Here is a 25505-nt window from a genome sequence, read left to right as displayed (position 1 = left end):
GATTTTAATTCACTCAGACTATCGACGTGCGAAGATCGCAAAACAGAAAAGCGCAATTGTAAACACACTTATTGACGTAAATTCCATTTTGCATGTTTACTAACATTGTATATGATATTCACTTATATGAGCCAGAAAATATTTTTTAAATGTTTAATTTTTTGTTCATTATTTCAAAACCAATTAAGTGATTCGAGATTTTGCAATCTTGATATCTCATTTATTGACAACACGTCGTCATATTTTTTTCTTTTACCATTGAATTATTTGTTCATATATCATTTTTCGTAGACTCATGATTACTGCAATTTAGTACTTACAATAATAACGATGTTGCCCGACAAAAACGTTAATAACATCGAGCTAATATCTCCTGGTCGAGTGATTTTCCTCATTAGTGCTAAAGGGATCGACTTGTCCTTTTTGCCCTAACGAAGAAACCTCTTCTATTTTATGAGGATAAAATATAATTTTGTCATCTCCCTTTGAAAAGACAATTTTCCGCTGTATTGCAATAAAGTGATGTCATCAACGTGACTCTTGAAAATTACGAGGTAAATATATGAATGTCATCATTTGTTGAAAATGCCGATTTACTAAAATATTTTAATGTTTGATGCGAAATGAAATACGTGTTTCAAAGTTATTTTATTTTAGCGGTATAATGGATATAGATGTTTCTAGAAATACAATGCAGATAGATAATAATAGAACTCGGCATAATGATGTCTAAGAGATAGTTGCTGTCACCAACATATACAAGATAAAGTCTCGCATCTTTTATTCTGGCATAAAGCAACGTCTGTCTCCTTCAATGTCACCTTTTAAAGGATATAACGCATTTCAACAAAAAGCAGTCTGTATTCAAAAGACAAGGTACAGATAAACAAGAAAGGAAAGAGGATAAAAAAATCATAATGAACGGTTTATAGAAAATCTCGTAAAAATTTCTTGAATGTTAACGTTATGGTATGTCTCTTTAATAGGATATACAATTCTCACATTAATGCTGCGACAAATATTGAAAATGCACTACCTTCTAAAGTTGCACTCGAAAGATTATAACTGCTCATACTTTTTATTCTTGATCATAAAACCAGGTCAAAAAAGAAGAGAAACTCTCTCTCTTTTTCTATTATCGGTTGCTTATTATAGACAATTAAGCGCAAAAATACTTATGTTCATATACAATTAAATTGATGGCATCTAACTGGCGTGTTTCGTTTAAATCGTGAAAAATACAGACGTCAATATTCATTCAAGTATTAATCATAAAATTTTTTTGCATAATTTTTCAATCTAAAATTACATACGAAAATTTAGAAAAAATCAGATATATAGAAAATTAATTGTTCAATCATGTCTCACAAATATCTAAAGATATGATAAGTATACGATATGAATAAATAATTACAAACAAAATATTCTGTTTTTGGAACTTTAAATTAATTATTAATTAAACAATTAATATATTATTAATAGTCGCGCATAATGTACGTTTTTTTAAAGAACTATTATCACACAGTATTGTTTATTCCAAGGTGATTAATTGTTATAGCAAAATTTTGCAATACTTGTGTTTTTGAAAACGAATTCATATATGAAACATCTATATTCTATGTATACTATTACTTTACCGCTCAAGTATCGTTGCACGAATGATAACAAGACCGCGGCACGTAAACAGTGACACGTTATATGACGTCAAAGCCGAATATCATGTTATTGTTAATTTATTGTCGAAATATTTTACGTACTATAAAAAAAAAAATATATATATATATACACGCAAAATATACATATATATATACTATATTTTTTAAATTTGTTTATGTTTATTCGATTATTTATTATTTATTAAATAATTACTAATTATTATTTATTTAATAATTAAATAATTTATTATTTATTAAATAATGGATGTATCTCACAGGGTCTTTTGTTATGTTAGTTACTCGAACTTGTTTTACTATGCGTTCTCAATTTGAATAGCAAATTATATTTAGATTGTCGAAAAGTAAACTAATAAAGCAGCGATCAAAATGCATTTAATTTTAAGAATCATCAATGAAATAATTATTATATGAATCGGAATGAGATAATAATTTATAATTTTTATTCTTATACGGGTTGTTTGCTATCATATACGTACAAAATGTTTATTTTTTTCTTATTGTTAATACTTTTCGCTATCGCTTCTAGAAAAATAATAATACGATAATAACACATGTATAAAACAGCTCGCAAGTTACTCGTTTGAGAAGTTACGCGAATAACAAATGTGTTTTAATAATAATAAGTGAAAATAATAGCCAAATATAAAATGTCTGTTACCATCAGGTAAAATATTGAGCACATTATGAAATAAAAAAATGCAACATATTCTGTGTTTCTCTAATTTTAAATTAAATTAATTATGTCAAAAAACTTTTCGTTATTTTAATTTCTATGTCTCTGAATTCTGTAATTTATTTATTACTATTATTACTCGTTCTTAATCCAAAAATGATTTATATTGAAATCTAAATTGATGAAAACTTTAAAGCATGAGGCAAAATATATTTTAGTCCAAGAACATTAAAAAAATAATCAACGTTCGTGTATCGCAATAAAATAATAATTTATTATTCTCCTCGCTTATTACCCTTTGATAGAGTTCAAATAAATCGCGAAAAATATCTACTTTAATGAATAACTGTCATTTCAATATGATTACTTCGTCATTCACGGAAATCAGTTGTAATCGTACAAACTAATAATCTAATTGTTTATAGAAAACCTTTTATGATCAGTAATTTATCTTGCATATTTTTTACATAGCACCTTCTCATTCAATATTATTTAGAATAATATCCCTGCAAATACGATGTAAGACAGAATTAACTAAACGAGCGGCATACTGCTAACAGAAACTGGCCTGACCACGACCGATTAATCAATAATTAACGTTTTAATTTTTTCTGTTAATTTATTCGTTTCTCTAACGATTCTTTGTGTACCGCAAGTGGAGTCGTCGTCGTCATTCATTTCATTCTTCGTTTTCATTTGTCTCGCGGTGTTGCGTATCGCGCTAACAACGTTGGGAGACCTCGTTATAAACCGCGCGAGACATGGTCGCATTGCAAACGTGTCCGGAACGGGAAATACGCAGGATACACGCTTGTACGATCGCGCGCTCTCGTCGTCGGTGCAAGTCGGTTCTCGAGGACTCTCCTGAAATTTTCACCGCGCCAGAAATACCAGACGGTTAGGTTTCCCGCACAGGACTTGCTGTTGCCTCTCGTTATACTTGTATGCGGCGCGCGCGGGAAATATCGGTCTTTAAAGCTCGACACACGAGCTCTCATGCATTTATGTATAACGGTAGATAGAACGGCCGCATCGATCGCACTAAAAAAATAAAAAAAGAAAAAAAAAATTAATTGATAGGCGCGCGAGAGAAGAAACGGGAGGAAGGACAAAGACAGAGACAGAGAGAAAGAGAGAGAGTAGTATGTGTGTGAACGCGATTCGTGTGTTGGTGGCAACACTTCGCTCCTAGGATTACACCGGTCTCCTTCCGTCACCCCTTTGTAAAAGTTCCATTTCCCTTGGCACGGATGTAACTAAGCGAGAACGACCACGGTATTGTGTCCCCGATAAAGGTGATCACCGTAACGAGAGACACTGGAATATGGAACGAATGCATCAAGTGCTGAATGCATCGGAGTCGTTGTTGCATGGGCTTACTCGAGAGAGAATCTGTCGCATAAGTCGATATGCGCAATTCGATTGAGAGATACAAATTTAGAACGTTCGCGGTGTCAATTACAAATTCAACCGAACAAAAGTGTTAGATGCGATCTATTTTTGGGATCCAAGTATATGTCGGGACGACTAAAAATTTTCGTTAGACTAAAATTGACTTGAAACATCCTCATAATGGTAAAACGAATTTTATATGTCGATCGATTTCTAATCAAACCGTCCATCACATCTCAATTTCATTAACGAGCTTGCGAAGCAAAGAGGTACTTTTGTCGCTCATCTTTACTCGTCTTCTCCTTGACCGAACGATGGCTTGTAAAAAGAAGCCGTTTGGAAGGCTACGCACGAGAAGGAAACGGAACTGCGCTGAAACGGCAGCTGCAAAACGCTCAACGCGCCGTCGTCCCACGAATGAGTTTTTCACGATGAGTGGTTAGACAGCAAAGAGGAGGCCATAAGATGATGCGTGAAGCACGAACGCGAGAGGAGACAACAGAAAGAGAAAGAGATAGAGAGAGAAACGATCGAGAAATGTGCAAAGAGCGAGAAGTGAGAAAATTGCGGGATATATAGTGAGATGCAGCGTGAGAGGCGCGGATTGTCGATGGAGGAAAATGCGAACGATTGTGACGACGCGACGGCTGTGGACACATTTCCTCCCATTTTCTCCTATCTGCCATTTTCAGATTTTCCTCTCTTTTTTCCTCGATCTGTGATACATACTTTCTTATACACATCTTGTTCCTCGAGTCTTTTATCGATCCTTTTTGCTTATTGCATTGCATAATCAGTGCTGACCTTAGCAAATATGAGCTTCAATTCAATGAACAAATAAATTATTTCCCCTCATGAATTAAAATTATTAGATAACAGGATTACCTATATATTTTCTATATAGGTATACATATACGATTTGAGGTCGTTCGTTTTAATATCATTTTAATTCAATTAGATTCGAGCTCTTTTTGATTATGTGTACAAAAATAAATAATAATAATTTACAGTTGTGTTCTCTTTTTAGAAGTTAATAATTTTACATAGAACAGATAATGTCATATCAAAACGAGCTCGGAAAGGCTGGATCTAATTGAATTAAAGTGATATTAAAACGACTGGCTTGAAATCATCTCTGGATATTTCTGTGGAAAGAACGAGATCAGTGGAATGTATAATAAATACAAGCGAAATGTTCTTGGCAATAACTTACGTTCTCAAACACGGAGAATGTTGTTGTTAGAATAATCTCCTTTCTCCAAGTTCTCAGGTTTATTGACATCAGTCGACGCTGTAGACCAAGATGTCTATGCATATTTGCGTATTCGGAACTCGTACGAACGAGAATGTCTGCGTACAAAACGTAAATGTGCGCGAATATGTAAATATTTAGCGTATCTTTCCCTGATTTCCGCGTACGTGCGCTCTTCTTTGCTCTTCCGCGCAGTTGTTTCGTGTTTGTATTTTCGCTGATCTTCGAGGAGGTCTACAACCTTTAAGATTTAAGGGCACCTATCTATCTAACTGTCTATCTGTCTCCTTCACTCGATCGATTTTTTTTTCTCTCGCTCTCTCTTTCCTTCAGCGTGAAAACGGATCGAATCGCCGACGTGCTTCTCGCGCGCCACGAATATCCGAATAAATCATCTTCGCCCCGGAAAAAAAAAATCAACGTAACTGGAAAGAAGAAAGGGAAAAGATATGCGACAGTAGTAGATAATTGAATGTTATATCGTCGTCGCGATAATTAGAGCGAATTGTTTTTCACTTCCTGGTAATTACCGGTCCGGCGCGATTGGTACGAGATCATTTTGAGATTTCGAAACAGAACACTGTAAAAACATGGGATGCGACCGAGGATTTGTGCTATCGAATCGATTATCGATTCGAGACGAAAAGGAGAATCTCGCGCGGTTTTGCGCTAGTAATTGCATTTTTACGTCGCTGTTACGGCGGTAAGGCTGAGCACGATATTCACGTAAAAGTCTGACTACACGTTTTCTCATATCCATCGAGATTATGGCAAGAGCCGTTATATCGTTTTACAGGGGGAAAAAATAGAGGTTTTGTGTCCGTCTGTTTTACTAATTACATAAATTTTATCAGTATCAAAATCTGATTTTTACAACAGATATCATTAGATTCAATAAATATTATTAGAAAAAAAAACTTTTTACATTATTACACGTAATTATTGTATATATAAATAAATATATTAAAAATGTTAAAGCAAAATATTTACTATATTAAATATATTTAATATAGTAAAACAGCAAAACAGATTGAGATATTTGAAGTAAAAGACAAAATGTACATTGCATGAATTTCAAGATAATCAAACGCTATGCGGGCAATTAAAATATGATATCTCCTGTTGTAAATTCTTCATGTCATAAGATTCCATTCCTTTTTCTTCGTTGCACTCCGCTTAAGTGTCTTGAGCAGCAACTACATATTCGCTGTTGAGCGCTCATGTCATACAACTACTACAAGCCTCATAAAAAAGACGGTAAAGAAGAGTCTCTTAAAGCTAAGGAGCACCCTTTTACTACTATAAGATTTACGAGCGCAATATGTAGACTACAAAAAATGAAAAATGAATGTATCACTACTAACCATATTTCTTAATTATTCACAAAAATTCATGTAAATTTAATATTATTAACTATTTACAAAAAAAAAAAAAAAAAAAACAAATACAAAGTATGTATATGTATCAATCAAACTTTTAAACTTGTTTTTTTTCTAAGATATTATTTATCAACATTTATTTTTTAAGATACCTATGTTTTTTTATTTCATTTCCAAAGTGTTTCTTGAAAAATTCTTTTGATGCGATTATTTATAAAACATGTATTGTCTGCTACCATAAAACGAGGAATTTTCGCTTATTTGAGCTTCAGTCTCTATGCTGATGATAACGTGTACGCGTTTAATACTCCATATAACGGATCCATAAATCCGACAGACAATTTCATTTGCACTTACACACACGCACACAACTTGATAAGGATGAAAAAGATATGAATAAAAAATGGAAAAAAAGGACGAAGGAAAAAGCTGTGAAAGCCGAAGTCTGTAAGCCAATCGACTACTCAGAAAGCATTGTTTAGCGACCGTATACCAAGCCGTGTTTGATCTGATCGGATCAAGCGCACGACTCGAGGTTTTAAATCTTGCATATTTTTGGTTTTCCTCTGATGGTGGTGCACTGGTAGAATCGCACGATGGTTTCCCTTTTCTCTCTTTCTCTCCTTTCAGCCGGCCACACCGCGTGCCAGAGACGAGAGTTTCGGGAAATAAGTGCTTGTTGTATCCGGTATACACGGATAAACTGCCGGGAAAAGAAAGCGGAGAAGGGGGAAAATGGGCGAGCAAGGGTGGAAAGCGGTTAGAATGGATGGAAACACAAACTGCCCCAAGTTGCAATGTTGGGCGGCGCGCCCTTTTTCTTCATGTTCTCGATACCACAACCATTTAATAAGGAAGAAGTGTACCTTCCGGCGTCGATCCGGAAGAAACCTTCGTCTCACCGTGTTAAAATATCGTTCAATAAAATGTTCCGGACACGATATATACAATGTTGTCTTGAAAAATACCGATATAAAGTCGAAGCTTAAAATCGGTGTTATATTCGAATGGAAATTTGATGATAGGTGGACTTTTTCACGTAATTTAGCGTCAAAAATAAAACTTATATCGTCTTCGGTTGGTTTACATCGTTGATTATGAATTACCTGACACTGTTACGTTAACTGTCGCGTCAAGAAACAGCTTGCACATATAAACTTCTTGATACTTTGTTAAAATATAGACGCGGATAGCCTGTAAATCGCACTCTCCTCTCTGTTTAATATTTTTGGATTATTAAATTTATTTGCATTTATATAAGCAATCGCGGCTTGTTAGTTTTACGGTAATATCGTGGGTGTACTGTTTCATGAATATCAAAACTTTGTAATTTACGTTACGTAGCTTTTGCACGAGAAAAGGAAAGCAGAGCGAGAGACAGACAGACAGAGAGAGAGAGAGAGAGAGAGAGAGAGAGAGAGAGAGAGAGAGAGAGAGAGAGAGAGAGAGAGAGAGAGAGAACAGAAGCGAGCGCGCGCATCCGATGTAGTACCTCGGAATATTAATTAAATTCGATATTACTTCGTTAATTAATTTGTCTAAGAGCAGGCGCCTCCGAAGAGCCTTGTCGCGGCAGCATTTCCATGTCTTTATCTACGAGAAATCATCAACTTGCGGAAGAAGACGCGCTTTCTCAGCACATCCTCGCGCGTAATGTTTCTTCTTAGAGAATCGCGCCAAAAGCGTTTCCAGGGAGAACGTTAAAACGGCGAAACTCACCCGGTCGACCAGGCTCACTCGGGTCTTTCGACGTCCAACGGTTTTTTATTTCTCCGCTTCTTTTTTGCCGTGCTGCTATCATTTTTATTCTTTCGCCCACTCTCCGTTTTCTCGCTGAAACTATAAGGCGGAAACGGCCGCGCGCGCGGGTAAGCCTGTGAAAAAGAATGGGAATGTATATTCGTTGCCGACGCCCCTTCGCTGTCGAGCGACGCCACGAATTCAATTGCAATGCATCGCCCGATTAAATTTATAAATTGACTGTTTCGAGAAAATGTAGTGTCCGGCAATGCGAAATTCCGCTCGTACGATCCGTTAGCCGGAATATAGGCAACAATAAGGCCGTGGCAAATTGAACTTTGTCCTAAAATAGGGACGTACATTCATTCCTCGGTTGTGGTAAGCTTCTGCGTTCGCTTGCGATTTTTTTGCACGAGTGATTCGCGAAAAGCAAACAATCGTTTCGTCTGAAAATACGTTCGCCGATGTTTCGAGTCGATGAGAAAATGGCGAGTACATTCGCTCCCGTTCTTTCATCCACTATACAGTGTAGATTTAATACGTCAGTTGGCTGCATATCAGTTTTTGAATATTTTTCGCTTTTTGATATTTTGATGTATGATTTTTTTTTTTTTTTTTCAAACTAATAGATTAATAAAATTATAAAATTCATCTATTTGCTAGTCTGCTTTTACACAATGTTTTGTATGGACGATAACAGTAAACAGTGCTTTAAAATACATACTCACTAAAATTCTGCTTTAAAGCGTTTTAAAATGTTTGCTAGAAAACTCTGCTTTGAACGAATAAAGTTCAAATTTGATGGTGTGAAAATTGAGTAGCCTATATATATTTAAAAAATTTTACATTTATGTAATCGAATAATTAATTCTGTTCGTGTGTGTTTTTAATATTGAATATTATATGTATTTTTAAACATAGAAATTTCAATTACTTTTGCGTGTGTATGTATCTGATAGTATAAAGGAAAAGAATTCTGTAGAGTATAATTGAATTCGTGCACGTAGCCAGCAAAAACACATCTTGAAAGAGGTCCACTTCCTTAACTCTTGCCTTTCTTCATATTTATTTAACTCACCCACACCTGGTACACCTTGTTTGTTGAACAAACGATGTATCGGATTATACTTCAACTCGATATCTAAAGCCAACATCCTCTCAATCGAGTGGTGTAAGATCGAAGATAGATTATATAATGTGGTGAAACTATAAATTTCGATAAAAACGCAGGCGGAAGCTCATATTTTCTCTGTCGTAGATTGCTAATTGCGTTCAAAGCGCGAGAGCGTGTTTCCGTGTGGACGCGATCAAATATAAATATTAAATTTCAGCACATAGTGCTGCGAGATATGAATGTATTGTCGTATAGGCTGAATCCAAGTATATATATATATATTCCCGATATTCGAATATAATTTGATCACGATATTTTCGTTCCGCAAATATTTCTGCTGCTCGAAATAGAATACTCGTAAAAGGAATTGAATTACACGAAATCCTTACGCGCTTTATTTCCACCGGTCTACTTCGTGCGATATATCTGTCGGTAGAATTTCAATTTGCTAATCGAATAAACACACATTCCTTTAAAACTAAAGACCCTGCGAAAGTTTCTCGAGCATGTATCGCGAACGTTTTGATGGCAAAAGCACGAACATACAATATGCTCGCGATTCACGCGAAAGCACATCCGCTTTAATCTCGGAATTATTATCATTCATCGATTGATTATACGGCCTGCCGTTCATTTAGCAATCTAGTTTGTAATTTCGTGATTCAGAGGGGCTTTACAAAGGGACCACGTCTGATGGAGCGTAAAAAGGAATGTCAGCGCAATTCGTATTCGTCTCTCGCGAGACATTCCGATTGAAATTACAACGTTCAATAAAATTGTCCGAGCACGACTCGTCGCACAATCCTTATCGTAGAATCGATGTCAGCTATGTCTGATCAACTAATTCAACCTTTTCGTACGAAATAACGTCGAACAGCTTATATAACAGTTATAGTATTTATATTAATAGAAAATCGATCTTAAAGCTTTATTTTATTCCAATTCTTTAGTAATATTTTTCTTTATTATAAACTTTTCTTACTTATTTGTAATTCTCTCATTTTTACTACAAGCAAAACAAATTGCAATATTTTGTTTTATTCTAATGTAGAAAATTGTTAGCGAGATATATGCATGTACATGTAGTAAGGGTCTTATAATGATAATTATTTTCGCTATAACACGAACCGCACATAGCTTTGCCGATTTCTGTTCCGTTTGAATTTCCTCACGCGAGAACTGCGTGCGGGACAAAGTGAATGTCGGATTTGCGGTTTTAAAAGCAGGCTCATCTCTACGAATGAGAACTAGTAAAGCTGTCACATCGGTGACATCATCTATGTGTAGATTCACGTCTCTTCGTAGCCCGATGCCTTTTGTGAGCCTTTTGCAGCGAGGTGACGAATCGCATTTCGCGAATGAGCACCCTCGTTTCCGGCACGACCCCCCTTGCATGCATGGCGGCTTTCTAAAGAGATTCTACCTGTATCTCTCTCTCTCTCTTTCTGTCTCATCACATCGCAATACTCATTCATATTCGTTTTGTTCAACAGTTCCGTTTTGTTTGCCGAAACGCACTTATAAGCAACGTCCCTGTCCATTATGCTCCGATGACGTTGTTGTACAAACGAGTGACTTGGCTGCTCCTGCGGTCTTTTATCGTATTTCCGGATACATCTCTCACACACACATACACACCCACTCTCTCTCTCTCTCTCTCTCTCTCTCTCTCTCTCTCTCTCTCTCTCTCTCTCTCTCTCTCTCTCTCTCTCTCTCTCTCTCTTTCTTTCTCTCTCTCTCTCTCTCTCTTTCTTTCTCTCTCTCTTTTCAAGTATAATTGTTCTCATCTGTTTTTTTTCTGAGGATGCGCGATGAGCTGAATTCCCGCGTTTTATTCTCATTCACCGGAAACTTCGAGAGAACGATAAACAAATATATAAACAATTCCGCATATTACTCGTCGGGATTGAATTAGTATTTTAATTAGAATCATAACTATTTTATTTGTGATGTGAAACATTTTTTACTTTTTTAAAAATTTTTTGTTACTCTTTTAAAGAGAAACTTCGCATATAATCCAACACATTGATATATGGTGAATGTTGAAAGCATATTTTTGTATGAGAAAAATATTCACGATATTTCTAGAATTCTGATTTTTCAGGATATGATATTTAATGTTACACAAAATTCGATTTAAAAAAATTTTGTATAAATATATATTTTAAAGATATTAATTTTAATGGTTAGTACAATATTTTTTATGAAAATAGATATACATATGTTGCAAAAAATTTGAAATTTAATTACATTTAAAAAGCAATTCCCAAGAATAACTGTATACGCGATTTTTCAATAATTATGTGATTTATAAAATTGTATTGTATAACAATATATGTACAAATATATTTACTAAAGCCGAAATGAGAACCACTTCAAGAAAACTTGATCTTCATAGTGCGTGCTACAAGAAAGTTTGAGAAATTAACTTTATTATAGTCGTGATGTGATTTAGATCCTGATTTAACCGCACGATTAATTCCAGCTTGGTACAAAGTAATTTCTTAGCGATCGTGAAACACCCTTTGTTACTTTTATCGTGCGTGTAAAAAATACAGAGCAATTAGCGATACGAAGATCGTACGAGTAAGAAGTTTCCGACATTATTAGGCTTGCTAAAGTAACATAAACGAACACCGTGTGTTTTATTTCTCAGAAACTTGTGCATGCGCAAAAACTATGGAAATAACATTTATTAGATACCGTGAATGTCTCTTTACAAAGTAGAATATCATGTAAAATATTTTTAAATACGGAGAATTAAGCAGAAAAGAAAAATAGTTACAGACATTGCTCACTATTAAATGTAAACAACACTCAAATAAATTTATACAATAGAATAACTAAAAAACATATCTTACATCTTTAGCTTTTCTAGCGAGGGTTTCTTAAATTTATCGCAGACAATGGCAGTGCAAAATTGCATTATCGCGTATTGTGCGGATAGAGGCGTTCAAGCGCGATTTTCGCTCGGATGTGACGTGGGTGTGCGCGGCGCTTATATATAAATCAAACTGGCGTATAACAACCGCCATCGTTATATTTCAACAACGACATCGCGCGCGTTTCCGCGCTCGAGGCATCTTCTCAAAGAATACCCAGATCTCTATTCCCAAAGCTGCGGGATCAGCACTGTCCACGTCACGGACGTACGGTCCTTTCTCTCGTCCTGTCTCTCTCTCTCTCTCTCTCTCTCTCTCTCTCTCTCTCTCTCTCTCTCTCTCTCTCTCTCTCTCTCTCTCTCTCTCTCTCTCTCTCTCTCTCTCTCTCTCTCTCTCTCTCTCTCTCTTTTTCAATCTCTCTTTCTCTCTTATACGAGTTTTGTTAGGCGGAAACGTTCGAATTCGCCTGTGTCCAGAGAACAGCCCTGTATGTGTGTACGTTCGCACACACGTATGTGTACGCGTCCGGTTACGCGTATAAATCCGGTCCACTCGCACGTGAAATGTACAGTGAAGCGGAAGTGACCTCTACGTACCGGCGAACCTCCTCTTCCTCCTTCCCCTCCGTCGTTACACCGTGCGCGCTACTTCCTTTCCGCGCTTTCCTCCGCTATTTAGTTCCACGCTCTCTCGCCAGCCCTTCCGTTCCCTTTCCCTTACCCTTCGTCGAGCCTTCATGCACTTGTGTGTTTGTGCGCGCAAAAATGTCGCCAGCAAACGTGCACGAGCGAGGAGAGACCACCGGAGCGTTCCGACGAGCGATTCAAAGAATCGCATTGGACGAACGATGAAAAGTTTCGAGCATCCCTTTTGCGTTGCAGTTGACGTAGCAGAACGAGAGACGGTAGTATGTAGTTACGAAATCAAAGGGCCCGTTCTCGTAGAGCAACGGCAATTCTTCGAGGTAATTTTCCTGTAGTCAGGTGTTCCCCACGACCTTGTACCGCAATGGATCGTCGTACAGTACTTCTTCGTATCACCGTACTACCAGCAACGTTATTCCACCATCGCCGACCTCGGCGGTTTCCGGCTTGCCGCCTTTTCGTAAAGTATGCACGGCTCTCGCGGATCGAAATTTCATTAAACTTCGCACGAGTAGTCTCGCCGACTACTTCCTACGATCTCTTCGTTTTCGACTTCTCTCCATCGCTCCCTTTGCTTCGAGTTATCCGAGAAACGTGAAAAAGGGAAAGTGATACGATTCCGAGGATAACAGTTCCAGAATAGGGGATAGAGAGAGAACCGCAACCAAGACGACGAAGTCTTGGATCTTCGGAATGAGTTTATTTTCTGCGCGCGCGCGAACCGCAAAACTTTCGCAGATAAATGGTTTACGAAGGAATATAAAACAATTTAATCTACGGATGTAAATTTACTATTTTAGAACGTATTATCAAGAATCATATTTTATTTATATTTTTATTCAATAATTTTATTCAATAATATAAAATTTAAAATGTGTCAATTTTAAATATCCTTTTTTAGATATCCGTTGGAAGCTGACAAATATAGTACGTTAAAATAATAAAAATAGCTTTAGAATAAATCGTGACATATTGTTTTACAAGCAAGATCGTGAATTTTATATATTATTTTCAACACCGACAAATATTTCAGACTACTACATTTAAACGGAGAAATGCTGGCAACGTATATCCAGCTAGGAACGACACTTGATTAAATTGTGTTTGTAGACGTGGTTGTAATGTCAGAATTACAGGCTACTAACTGTCACGAATAACGCAAGTTTTCTTCCATTTTCACTGCTGGCGCTGAGACCAACATAAACTCTCGCGTACGTGTGTTATAAAGATATCCAAAGAACCACGCAAGAGAAAAGCCGTCATGTTTCGGCATAGTGTTCCACTTTTACGACTTTCTACGACTGCGAATATAGCGAGCATTATTACCGCGTTAATATATTCGACGCTGAGGCTTTGTATAATTGAAACGGTAATTCCGTGGTCGCTCGTTGACCCTGCAAACTCTTGTCCGGCAAATAGAATACATATTTCAGAGTTAACTAGCATGGACACACCTGAGTCTAGGTTTCTATTAATATTATTGTTACAACTGAAAAAAAAACCCTTTCCGTTATTTCCAAAATCACTCCTCATAATATCGACGCGAAAGCTAATTTATTATAATATTTTTATAATATAAATATATCATTTTATATATGTAATATTTTTTCATCGTACTAATCCTCTCTCTCTCTCTCTCTCTCTCTCTCTCTCTCTCTCTCTTTTCATTTTCTAAGAAACACTTTTTTTTAAACCTTTAATTTCCTTAATTCAAAACATCTTTTTTTTTTCTCCGCTCTTTTCACTACCACTATTTCTGCATCTGCTTCTTCACATTTACGCAATACGGATTTTCGTTCTCAAGGGAGTCTCTCTCTCTCTCTCCTCTTTCTGCTTAATATTGAGAAATCGAAATTTCATTAATCTCAGTCGTTTTCTTTTCCTTTTTCTCGCAGCTGCGGCGATCTAGTAAGTAGTATACACACACACAACGCGTGCGCGCACGCACGTGTGTGTGTGTTATGTATACATATGTATATATATATATATATATATATGTTTATATAGTTCTTCATATATTCACCTGTATGTATATCAACGCAAATATATATGTATATATAGCCACGCTATGGTTGAGAAACCAATGAATAAGTAGCTTCCGTTTGATAGAATTGCAATATTCTTCCCGCGTTGTTTAAATTTATTGACAAGTCATTTTCGTTACTTTGCAGTGTATGTCATATGTTTGGTATATTTTATATTAGTTTGGAAATAATTTAAATAAAAAACGTATTTAATAATAAATTAATAAATTTAATAAAAAACTTATAAATAAATGTTTGAAAAAAAATTCTTGTTTAATAAGTTAAAATATGAATTTTATATAAGAAATTATAAATTTCTGTTTGATTTAATGTGTTCTTAAATATATATAGTATATAAAATTTACCAAAGATAAAAATAAAAATATAATAAAACTTTTTCTCTTTTATATAGATCTCTAGTTTAACTTTGTCTTTTAAATATTGCTTTTTTTAAAGCGTGAAACTCTTTTTTCAAAAGTGCAATATACTTAAATACAAGTACAAATTGGACTAATATTTATTTATTCATACATTCTGAAATTTTTTCACTTTATTTAAGGAAAAGTTATAATTATTTCCTGAATGTAGAAAAAAATATCTAAATTGCGCTAAGATATTAACAAGCGATCGACTTTGAAAGTTATTAATGAGTTATTAATTTATTAATGAGGAGGTTGTAAAAGTGTGCTCAAATTAAATACTATTTTTTTCTCAACGTGGATTATCGACATCTACGCTGTCATAAGTTGAGAGACCAACATATACAACGAATTCCGATCTGTTGTGAAGCTTTATGACACTTCTTTTTACAAGCCATCGAAATCGCGCGAATCCCCGGACGACCATAGCCGGTTAAAAGTCTTTCTACCTTTGTCGATGTCCCCTTGCTCGACACTACCGTAGACAGTAACTAGCAATTTTTTTCAAGTTTCTACTTTTCAAAGAACTTCTTGAATAACCACTAGGACGCCGACAAAAAAATGACACAGTGTGACCTACATATAGAAACTGCTGACGCGCGCGATACAAAAGACGAAGCCGTTCGACAGGAAGAGGAAAAAAGACAATGAACGATAACTTCCGTATTCTGAAGCGGTGAACGTTACGATATATACACGCATGTATATATCATATCAGACATATATGCACTATATCACGATCGATTTAGCCGAACTAGAATTATTTAAAATATGACGCACATGCATATATCTTCGTATACGAAGACGTAGCGCAACCATTCGACACAAAGTACATTGTAAAAATGCATTTTCTTACGCAATGCATATTTGAAAAATGTATGTGACCTAGGAAGATGGGTTACAGATATCGAGGCGTCAGGAAAATTTGAACGAAAACTACGAATATATTCAGGACATAATATTAAAACGTCGCGTATTTGAACGGGACTTCTCTCTTATTCGTGCGAATTATATGTTCGTGTATCTATCTTATAAAGCGGGTCTGATCCATCTTACACGCTCGCGGATCGAAATTTCATTAATCTCCGAGACGCGCCCTTTTCGCCTCTTCGCCTCTTCGCCTCTTCGTCTGGTTTCTACAACTGAGGTCTATCTACTACTATGTGTATGTAGAAGGAAGGTGCTATCTAGAGGTCATCCTTTCTCTCGTCGACGTGATTGCTCTCCTGCACCACTTTGTTGCATCCCTCCCATCCCTTCTAACCTGTTTCACCCTTCTTCCGGCTGGTGTCTTCAACCCCTATTGTCGTCGCTAACGGCGAAGACAAACACTCACGCGAATTTCTTATGCAGCCGCCGCGCATACAAATGACGTGTTTAGAGAGCCGACGCCGTGCTGCTGTCTACTAACCCTGGAGACAGGGCTTGTAAGAAACTAAGGAGGTCTCCTGGGATGTGGCGTGGAAAAAGGATGTAAAAGGCGATAGTTGAAGAAAACTCTCGAAAGGAAACGAGACGATGGCGCCTCCTCACCGATTTTGAGAAAACGCGAGGGAACGGTGAATGAACGTAATCGAGGGATGTCCAGTCGAGTTCGCACGTGCTCTCGCCACCACGCCCCCCTCCGCCCCCCCCCCCGCTGTAGTCGACGCGATTTCTATCAGGGCGAAAAGCGCGCCTTCATTTTTGTTACTCTTGCCGTTCTCGCCGACCGTTGTACGGTAGCTTCAAATGCGAGATAGGAAGCAATTGGCGACGCCAAGTGGCAGTGAGCAATTTTATATCGAGCGTAAATGTGTTCAAGTTAAACGATAAATTTTCTACATAAGTATATTAAAGCTATGCAATCTACAATAATGGAATAAAAAATAAATGCAATTAAAAGAAGTCAACTTGATATTTTACGAAATAAAATAAAAATTATAGAAATTATTATAAATGTTATAAGTTATAAATAATAATTTTTTATGTCAATATTTAAAAACAATGACGACATGTAATAATTTTCAAATATAATACTATATATAATACTATATATGAACATAGGCAATTTTTGACTAGATATTTACAATACAGCAAAAGCTTTGAATTTTTTGCAAGCAATACAATGTTTTAAATTTGTTTAAAAAAAATTATGGGGTTTTTGAAAAGAAATGTTCCATCTGTCAAGAATAATCTTGAATATTTGCATTTTTTGTGAAAGATAGAATCAACAGCAAGACCAAAGAAAGTTCTCTTGAAAATTCACATTATGTCGTGTCTATTCCTATTGAAAGCAATATATCTTAACAATGATAAAACGAAACAACTCACCGAAAAACGTATGCGAAACGGTTTCTGAGTGAGCGACCGATTTTATATATAGAAGTAAATATGTCTTCTTCAACTTATACTATGACATAAAGAAAGCGCGGTAGTCTGTTTACATCATGTTGCATCGGCGAACTCGCGACAAAGTTCCCTCTAACTTGATAACAACCTCTCGTTCGTTCTGCTTGCACGAACGAAGTTTGACGGAAGAAGCCTGGTCTATTCGTGTGCATCAAGTTTGTCGGCTCGCGCCGCTCGTTTGGCACAAATTGTTGCTAAAACGAAGTTCTCTTCGCATTTTTCCGCTTTCGTTGATCGCATCCGCTTGAATTCCACATGCAACGTCGTTTAGCGATATTTGATTAAAATTTTACATACAATATTTCGCAACTCTTCAAAAACAACAATTTTTTTCTCAAATTAAATGGCCTGACTTGTCATTTTTACTATTTTCGTAAAAATTTTCGTAAAAAGTCAACTAATTTGTAAAATACTTAAAAAAACTTGCGAAAACACGTCGTTATATTACGGACGCATTTAAGAAATCAAGAAATATGATCTTTAATGAAAACATTCTGAGAAAGGAATTTTGTAAATATATACGTAGAGAGATAGGTATGCATATCTTTCTATATCGAAATATTTTTATAAAACGACTTATGTTAGTTGGAATTGCGTGTTCTATTCTGTATAATATGGAATTCGAAACATGTGTACGTATGTTATCAATTTTACAATGAAAAATACATTTAAAAAAGGTCGGAACTTCACTTTAAGACCTCCTTATTCACTGTGCACATTTCGCTAAAAGGCAAAAATTTTGCTACTAAGAAATGTTATGTGTACGTATGTATGTACTTGCTATGTTCTCTACCTTCGTTGAAACTTTGCGGTGCTCCATTCATTTTCTCGAAACCTTTGTTTGGGGCGATCACAAAGATGCGTGCAAAATGCTCTATCATGTATATTTCTCCCCCGAGAAAAGTTATTTATTTAGATAACCAGTAATACACATAAATAACTCGAATCATAAATTTCAGAAAATTTCAGCCTTTAAGAAATTCGACGAGATTAAAAATAAGCGTATTTAATGACAAATCATAACATTGTAACACTGTTACAGTATTCTTAATATCGATGTTTTATAACGGTGAAAATAAACATTTAATTTTTATATAACGTTTAATAATTTTTTTTTTTTCAATTTTAGTACATAAACTTTTAAATTACAGTGAGGTGAAATTTGACTCGATGTTTTACAGGTATATTATAGGTATATGAGTTTATGACTTTTCTAAATATCTTCATAATTCACGTACATTTTTTAATATCTTTTATAAAGGCAAATAACGACAAATAATATTAACGTAGCTTTCCAAACTATTAATATAAATTAAAACATTATTTATTTGTGTTTTAAATAAACTGTACTTTATATGTTGACTTTATAGTTATTATTCAAATTGTAATCATAGTAATTGAGTAAATATACACTCAATTATGACTTTGTATTTTATTTTTAAAAAAAAATTTTTTTTTTCTTTACAAAGGAAGAAGAAGGGAGAGAGAGAGAGAGAGAGAGAGAGAGAGAGAGAGAGAGAGAGAGAGAGAGAGAGAGAGAGAGTTATATTTAGAAACGTTATTCGTGAGTTTGAATATTATCACGTCGCTCATTTTACATCAATTCCATTAAACCTACAAACCCGCACGCGCTGCCAGAGGCTTTTCACAAATTTTAAAAGCCAACGGAGAGTGCAGTAACGTGTAGTAGCTGCGTAACGCACAGCCGGAAAACAGATTATACGCAAAACGTTCGTGGCGTACGTACGGAAGCGATTCAACACATTGCTCAGCTTGAAATTGGCCTTTGTTCGGTCAAGATTTTAAAACATGGCCGTGTTAAAAACTCGGCATTACTTCGCAAACTCGTCATTGCCGCTGCCACTGCCGTCGGCGATTCCGCCATTGAAATCTGCCGACGAAATGCTGGGCTATGCGATACGATGCGATTTATCAATTAACTGCTCGATCGAGCGGATCGGTCGACTGGCTTTTTCGCCGCAGCTTATACGGCACCAATTATCGATTTAAAAAAAAGAAAAAAAAAATACTGAACCGCTTTTTCGACAATTCGTGCATGTGCAGTTAAAACGACCGACTGCACTGCGAAAAACCGTCTCGAAACTTCGATCCCGGTTGTGCATCGCTTGGCACGCTGTGCACCTTTTGCCATAGATTACTTCCGCGAGTTCTACGAATCGTTAATTTCTTTTTGAAGTTCCACTCTAATGGTGCTAGATTGTTTTTTTGTGTAACTGACAAAATACCAACAGATTGCTATTTTGTTTCAATTGTACGCAAAAACAAGTTGTTTTTAACGTTAAATCTTCTTTCAATTAGTGACAGTTCGTTACCGTATCGTAGAGAAATTATTGCCATTTGTTTTATTTATTTGCATAATATGATAACGAAATTTTCGGTATTATAGGTAAAGTGAGAGAAAGGTCTTTTCGTGAAAATCCTACAGTTAATGAATTTTTTCCCCTTTATTATGTCACTACGTGTGTGGGAAGATGTGTCAAAACGAAGAGAATCGAAGAGCGACCAGAAATTGCGAATATCTAGTGTCAGAGAGATAGAGGGAAGGGACACAATTTTGTGACACGGTTTAAAAAAAAAAAGGCGAAAAAAAACCGGTCCATACACATATGTATGTATCTGGAAGGTAAAAGAGAAGGGAAAAAAGTGCGTTTTATACGTCGCGACGATCTAATAACGGGGAAAAACGCCATCAGATTAAACGTGACGTGACATGGGACCGTTGGTGAAATAAATCGCGCCTGGTTGTATCTACGTATACACGCCACAAACAGGTCACATACACCACGATAATGGAGAAGAAGCATCGCGTGCAAGGTTGCTCGCAACGCGAGAGACACAAATATTTGCGCGAGCGCAACGCTTCATCTAAATATGATCAGCACTGATGCATGAGCATTCCGATGTATTACATGATGTTTCTACGGGTTCAGAAATACTCCGTGCGTCTGTTGTGGCGAACTTTGCGCATGTCACGCTATCGCGGTGGTAATATCGGCGAGACTCGCGCGTTAAACGAGGTTTAACGCTTTGTTAATCTCTCCGTTCCCTTGTTTTTTACTACGTCGCGTGATCAGAACCGCTCGCATGTGTGTTTCACATCGCGCCGTATTTTTCAAGATTTATGCGATCTTTCAAACGGGCATTACGATATCCGTTAGCGGCAAACAGCATTTGCTCGTGTGCAAGTTTATTCGCGTTATATTCTAATAATATTAGTTAAGTCCGTAACAAACATTTATTACACTCACGGGAACGCAGTTCGCGGCTGTATTACGACGATGTTTGTAATTTAACGAAGATTGCACATTGCATATACTCGGTAATCCGTCGTAATATTATGCGACAATGGAATAAGTCAGCGTTTTCGTATCGTCTACGCGAGTCCAATGACGTATGATCCAACGTAACATCCGCCACTGTTTCAGTCATCTCTTGTCTGCGTTACGCAGGATAACATTTGTTCAGAAAGCACTCGTGCTTTCACGTTCACGATTACAGAATTTCGCAATTGAACTGACAATATAATTTATAATTAGCTTCTAAGTAAGGTGGAATTTATTTCTCATGCATATATATATATATATATATATATATATATACACACACACACACACACACACACACACACAAGCATATAACACATTATTTTAGTGTAACGAATCGACGTAAGACACACGATAAACTAAACTCATTTTAGTAGTAAATTTTAGTATATTAAATTCAGTAATTTTTGATGACATAATTAAAAAGTACTACTCTTTAATGATTTTGATAACCGCTGAATGAATAAACAAAAAGTTGAAGCTTTTTAAAATGCAATAAAGATCATTAATTAATGGATAATTATTTATGGTAAATCATACAGACTGTGTAGACATTGTAAAGGTACGATGATATCATTAATTATCATTATTACTGTAAATATTAACGTTATTAATTGTCGTTATAAAACTGTTACATGAATAACCACTGTTTTGTAACAATTTTATAACAAATATTAATTTTGGATGTTTGCAAAAATGGAAGGTACCGTCTTTTTAATATTTTTATACGGCAAATATTGATTTTGCAAATACAATTGGAAAATATTACAGAGTCGCACTCAACCCATTCACAATTACTCCAATTGACTCTAATTGAAATGCTTCTCGAATGAATGCACACAGCTGTACGAGTACGTGGTGCTCGTTATAACGCACTTCGACTGTGCACGCACGTTCAACAACAATGTACAACTAGGTAATTGTAAAATACCGTTGTTATCAAATTTCTCTCAACCAGAAATAATGCGAAAAGTGAAATAACTCTTGACTTATACTGTACAATATCAAGCCTCGTGCGACTACGTACCTCAAGAAATTGCGATTGTACGGGTAACAGAATGCTATTCGAATCTGACTGAAAATCTTGAAAGCGTGATGGTTCCTGAAGTTCTCGTGAAACCGTAGCCGTAGCTATCAGCGAAACCGAAATTTAAGCCCGCCTGTTATCGAACGGATGTAATGGAGTGGTGAAATTGTTCTCGCATCCCTTGCTCGACACGTTTCACTTCGATTCGCTGTTAATAACTCAAACTCGCAAGTGCCTCGATTACCTGGTTTGATTTAACGAGAAAGTTTTATTACGCTAAAAGAGAGAAAGATTTATCGTACTTTCCCGTAACGCTCGGCAACTTTGCGACGAGGCAGGCAGGCAAGCATTGCACACACATGACACAGCGTCGATAAGTAATAAAAAAAGATTACCTCCTTTTATACCCTATAAAGGATTATCGATTTTTCTTGAAAATGCTTGGGTCACATGGAATTCTCTTTCTCGCGTGCGTGTGCATATGGAAGCAAAGTTAGAGTTCAAATTCTCTTCACTTCTAGTTTCAGGACAGGGGCCGTTCGGACACGACATAATTGTAAAGCACACTCGTACGAGTTGTCGGACGAGCGTCATCGTGTTCTCGAATCAGTCTGTAATTTTCGGACTGACTTCAAACGAGAACGAAGCTCGCAATCACTGGCTACCCTCATCGTCGTAGGCGAGATTCGTCGTCATTAGTGCGTACGTGAAGGTAAGTTTTCATTCTGATTACTCTTAATCTAAAAACGACGAGAAATTATTCGAGAACGATATAATGATATTATATAACGACCATCTATTTGCATAACAACGATCGATAAATTATTACAAGACGCGTCATTTTAAGATGCACGATACCGGCTCGGGGAAATATTTGTCGCTTCCCGATAATCGAGAATAATTGAGTCCGCCCGTAATTATTATCTCGACATCGATTTATCGCTCGCCCTCGCATTTTTCCACACGGACTGGAATAACGACCGTGCGGCTATTTTTCGAAACTCTTTCACCGCGTCGCTGAACGCGCGCTTTGTAAAAACAAAAAAAGTAAAAAAAAAAAAAAAATGAGAAAAAAGACAACACGTCCGTCGAAAAGGGGAACTTCATCAGCGGTCGCGCGGAGCAAGCGCGATGCGATTGAGAGGTTTTTATGCGTTCGCGCTTACGCTCGCGCATGGTCGACGCATACGGCCCCCGGGAGCAAGCATTCTCCACTAGCCCGCAGGCAAAGAGACTAGAAATTGCTAGAATCCATTCGGCGAACGAATCGCGGATTTGACGCTTTGAGAAGAAGCGTTGATACTGCTGACTCACCACCCGAGTTATCAACTTTTCAAAACGGAATTACGGAATGTAAAGAGAACAAAATGACATCACTTCGGAATTCTATTATTATACTCTGACAAACGGGAAATGTGAACGATAAAAAATTACTAAAAAACCCTAATATACAGTACAAATTATATAATAAATTAGAAAAAATTATTATAATTACGATTAGTTACATTAATCATGGCGAACTCCGTTGTAAAAAGAAATAAATTAATTAATGTTATCTCATAAATTGGAAAATTTTTATTAAAATTTTACAGCATTTTGTAATTTGAAAACTTTTACCACGATGAGGCTGTAGGATACTGTGCTTGATTATAGTACCGTTGGCAACGCTGTCGGCTATTTCCGAAATGTTTTTTTCTTTCAGTTAAAGCAGATGCGGTTTTAAACTTTACTGTAACTAAAACATGCATCCTCTTTGTGAATTAGTTTATTCCTTTATTTTTTACCTTTTATAAAAACACATTGATTCGATTAAATGCAATAGCAGAAAACAAATAACAAAAGATAAATTATGATTTATGAAGAGTAACGCAGAGAGAGAGAGAGAGAGAGAGAGAGAGAGAGAGAGAGAGAGAGAGAGAGAGAGAGAGAGAGAGAGAGAGAGAGAGAGCCTATACTAGAGGCGAACATATATATATTTAGATATAAATATTCCAATTTTCCACGCCAAAAAGCTATGTTTTCAATAACTTCTTGTATGTGCATAAATGTTTATTAAATATTACACATATAAATATATATATATATATATATATATATATATATATATATATATATATATATATATATAGTTTTCTCTATACGCACACACATAGATAAAATATGCTGCATATTTTTTATTTAATAAATCATTTTTAATAATATTATATTTAATAATTTTTTATAAAACGGTCCAAACTGAGTACAATTTTTTATATTTTTAAAATATGTCCTTATATTTTTTACATAACTATTTATTAAAATCTATAAAGAGATTATTAATAAAATGCGACATACAAAATTCTTTTTCTAGTTTTTTTCGAAAACTAAAAAGATTGCAATGCGTACTCTTATGTCCCGTAGCTCTCATATATATATAATAGTTGCGCTGCTGCTGTAGTTTTTTTCCTATGGAATTTTTCCCTCCAGAAAGTAGATCGAAAAGAAAAAGAGAGCTTTGCGATTAAAAGGTATCGCATATGGAAGCGCTCGGTCGCAAGATCTCTGATGTCCGCGGTTACCTTTGAGCCATAACGACGTAATTTCTATTCATGATCCGTCTAATGAAAATATAATCGTGTCGGCTGTATATTTGCATCAGCGCGAGTGCCGCTTTATACCAGTTCTGCTGCTTCCCCATTCCGCTACACGGAAAAGTATATACCGAGTTAAGCGGTAGATATACTGCTCGACGTTATGGACTATACGCTTGCTTTATGTAGAACGAAGAACATATGTACGTAGTGCGAGAAACGCGGCTAGATATATTATATCACGCATTTATTAATGAATTAATGGTTCGTGCTTTTTTTCGTATGCTACACAAACTGAAAGACTACGTGTGCTACAAAAACTGAAAAAATTATGTAATATTTTTGTGGCCTTACTGCAAAGGTTCAAAACTGTTAATAATTATAAAAACCGGCCATTAAATTTATTTAAAATCTTAAACAAGTCTATTTAAGCGTTAAAAGATCCCATCTCTTTTAAGGGATGTTTTATTCAAATGAAAAGTAAACAGAGAGCTCTATCAATATTACACTACGATTATCAAAATCTTTAGCGTAAAAATTTATTAAAAAATGATTAGATTATGAAGAAATTAGAAATTATTTATTCGCTTTTTTTTCCGGGTCATTATTTTTCCTTCTTCTACCAGAAACAAAGGTATAATTTTTATATTTGCTAGGATATTATTAGAGCGATGTGTTTTATTTTATTGAATTGTCTCTGATAAAAGCAAGTGCAATTTTTCTCTCAGCCATATCCGTGAATATATCACAAAAAAAGAATTTTTATTCTAACAACTGCGAACGAAAAAAAAACCTGGTTGCAGACTTAACAGATTAACGGACGCTAGTAACGAGTTTTAAATTGCAATCGCGCGACGCGATGGTCTCGCGTTTAGATCACGATTGCGCTTCAAAGTATACTTTGTCATAGGTTTGTTCGTCGCATGGAGATTGGCGAAATGTGCAATTATTATTTGATAACACTTATCCCGACAGGTT

The 25505-nt window shown here is 35.9% G+C and overlaps 2 long non-coding RNA genes across 3 annotated transcripts in view; one reads left to right on the top strand and one right to left on the bottom strand.

The window, feature by feature from the left end:
* LOC140669819 (uncharacterized) overlaps nucleotides 1-25505 on the top strand; it is a 223338-nt gene that overhangs the window by 140486 nt on the left and 57347 nt on the right. For both annotated transcript variants that reach the window (XR_012047415.1, XR_012047416.1), the window contains exon 4: nucleotides 22479-22669. This is a non-coding gene — a long non-coding RNA (uncharacterized lncRNA). The remainder of the gene's footprint in view (nucleotides 1-22478; nucleotides 22670-25505) is intronic.
* Nucleotides 290-25505, bottom strand: part of LOC140669818 (uncharacterized) — a 56100-nt gene continuing 30884 nt past the window's right edge. Inside the window, exon 5 of the long non-coding RNA XR_012047413.1 lies at nucleotides 290-3390. This is a non-coding gene — a long non-coding RNA (uncharacterized lncRNA). The remainder of the gene's footprint in view (nucleotides 3391-25505) is intronic.

Source organism: Anoplolepis gracilipes, chromosome 9, assembly GCF_047496725.1.
Source record: "Anoplolepis gracilipes chromosome 9, ASM4749672v1, whole genome shotgun sequence".
NCBI lineage: Eukaryota > Metazoa > Arthropoda > Insecta > Hymenoptera > Formicidae > Anoplolepis > Anoplolepis gracilipes.
Note: the sequence above shows the minus strand (reverse complement) of the source record. Positions and strands in the feature narration are given on the sequence as shown.